The sequence below is a fragment of the Bombina bombina genome, chromosome 4, assembly GCF_027579735.1.
Source record: "Bombina bombina isolate aBomBom1 chromosome 4, aBomBom1.pri, whole genome shotgun sequence".
NCBI classification, from domain to species: domain Eukaryota; kingdom Metazoa; phylum Chordata; class Amphibia; order Anura; family Bombinatoridae; genus Bombina; species Bombina bombina.
In genome coordinates, this window is record NC_069502.1 from 710,563,924 (window position 1) to 710,566,809 (window position 2,886).

The 2,886-nt window shown below is 37.3% G+C and overlaps 1 pseudogene; it reads left to right on the forward strand.

The window, feature by feature from the left end:
* The first annotated feature begins 2,444 nt into the window (after positions 1-2,444).
* Positions 2,445-2,563, forward strand: LOC128658424 (uncharacterized; annotated as a pseudogene).
* Positions 2,564-2,886: the final 323 nt, after the last annotated feature.

The window sequence follows — 2,886 nt, forward strand, 5'->3', positions numbered from 1 at the left end:
CTCTCTTAAGAAGACTAACGTAGGGTCACCAGGGAGTGAAAATATATTATGATGTCCCATAAGATATACACATTAGGGTTTCTCTGAAATGCAAATTCATATTAGATGATGAGTTCTATATACAGGCTTCTATTCAGGTAGGAAGTGTTGCTATTCCAGTATGTAATAGTTAAAGCCTGTATGAGCTGAGTATACTCTAGAGTTGTAATTACGCATTTAGACAGATTTAAGAAAATACTTTTCACCATCTTTTGATTATGTTATCAGAAAAAAATATGTGTATAGAGGATAAAACATAATATTGAATAATTATGATAGAAGGAAAATTAAGGACAGAAAGCTGTTCTACTTACACCTACAATAAATACTAGCACTCTATTATGCTAACATCACATTACATAAGTTAAGATGATACTCTGTCTGAGAATAAATGCATATGGTGACAATAAGAGTACCTTAGAATATTCATATATAGAAACATAGAATTTGACAGTAGATAAGAACCAAAAAGGCCCATCAAGTCTACCCATATTACATGTTACTTTTTCCTTAGGATGGCCTTATGCATGTCCCATGCATTTTTAAATTCCTTTACAGTCTTTGGCATCTACTTATCAAGCCGTCACATGTAACGTAACATACGATCCGCCAGACTCAGTCCGACACAGATCGATGCTTACGTCATTACAGATGTTCCGAATGCAAATTCGGCACAATCTGACTACTTTTGCTAGTTATCAAATTTCCACCAGGTACGCTTGCCACTATTCCGGCCCAGCGTACCTGGTTTTTAATCCGCCACCCTGGAGGCGGCGGATGCCATAGGAATCATTGGGAGTCTCAAAGCAGCGAAAGCTCATGTTCACCTAGCTCATGTACACCGAGTCTAAGCACCCCTAATCTGCCACCCCCCTAAACGGCCACCACCTACATTATACTTATTAACCCCTAATCTGCCACCCCTGACACCACTGCAACCTACATTATACTTATCAACCCCTAATCTGCCGCCCCCTACACCGCTGCCACCTACATTATACTTATTAACCCCTAATCTGCCGCCCCCTACACCGCCACCACCTACATTATACTTATTAACCCCTAATCTGCCGCCCCCTACACCACCTCCACCTACATTATACTTATTAACCCCTAATCTGCCGCCCCCTACACCGCCGCCACCTACATTATACTTATTAACCTCTAATCTGCCACCCCCTACACCGCCGCCACTATATTAAATTTAATAACCCCTAAACCTAAGTCTAACCCTAACCCTAACACCCACTAACTTAAATATAATTTAAATAAATCTAAATAAATATTCCTATCATTAAATAAATTATTCCTATTTAAAACTAAATACTTACCTATAAAATAAACCCTAAGCTAGCTACAATATAACTAATAGTTACATTGTATCTAGCTTAGGGTTTATTTTTATTTTACAGGCAAGTTTGTATTACAATAGTTATTAAATAGTTATTAACTATTTAATAACTTCCTAGTTAAAATAAATACAAATATACCTGTAAAATAAAACCTAACCTAAGTTACAATTACACCTAACACTATACTATAATTAAATTCCCTAAACTAAATACAATTAAATACAATTAAATACAATTAAATAAAATTATCTAAAGTACAAAACCCCCCCACTAAATTACAGAAAATTATAAACAAATTACAAGCTTTTAAACTAATTACACCTAATCTAATCCCCCTAACAAAATAAAAAATCCCCCCCAAAATAAAATAAAGCCCTACCCTACACTAAATTACAAATAGCCCTTAAAAGGGCCTTTTGCGGGGCATTGCCCCAAAGTAATCAGCTCTTTTACCTGTAAAAAAAATTACAAACCCCCCAACATTAAAACCCACCATCCACACAACCAACCCTACTCTAAAACCCACCCAATACCCCCTTAAAAAAAACCTAACACTAACCTCTTGAAGATCACCTTACCGTGAGAAGTCTTCACCCAACCGGGCCAAAGTCCTCAACGAATCCGGCAGAAGTGGTCCTCCAGACGGGCAGAAGTCTTCATCCAGACGGCATCTTCTATCTTCATCCATCCGGCGCGGAGCGGCTCCATCTTCAAGACATCCGACGCGGAGCATCCTCTTCTGACTACGTCTTCTTGTTGAATGAAGGTACCTTTAAGTGACATCATCCAAGATGGCGTCCCTTCAATTCCGATTGGCTGATAGAATTCTATAAGCCAATCGGAATTAAGGTAGAAAAAATCCTATTGGCTGATGCAATCAGCCAATAGGACTTAAGTTCAATCCTATTGGCTGATCCAATCAGCCAATAGGATTGAGCTTGCATTCTATTGGCTGTTAATGTTTAATGTTTAATGTCTATTGGTGGGTTTTAATGTTGGGGGGTTTGTAATTTTTTTTTACAGGTTAAAGAGCATTATAGAACATATAAAATAGCCTACTGCCACACTTCCCTGAATGTACCCGATCCTGTCTGATCTTGCAAGCTAAACAGGGCCAGGCCTGGTCAATACCAGGATGGGATACTGCCTGGGAATATTAGGTGCGGTAGGCCACCTTAGTATCTGAATTTATTATATATTTATTTTAACTCAAAATATAGTACAATTTATACGTATGCTTTTAAATGTTAAATTAGCGATTTCATGGTTTGAATATTTATGTATTATTATAATCCACGTTTTATAGTCTTTTAGGAATATGAAAATGTATTATTGTATATATTTATGTGTTTGAATTTGCAAAAATTGGCAATAACATACAATCAAATCATTGGGTATTTAAGGAGGTTACAACCCACCAATGATAGATCAACCTCTTGAGAAAGTTCCCATGCTAGGGAAGGAAACGGCCGTTGAGTAGATCTTTAATCCCCAA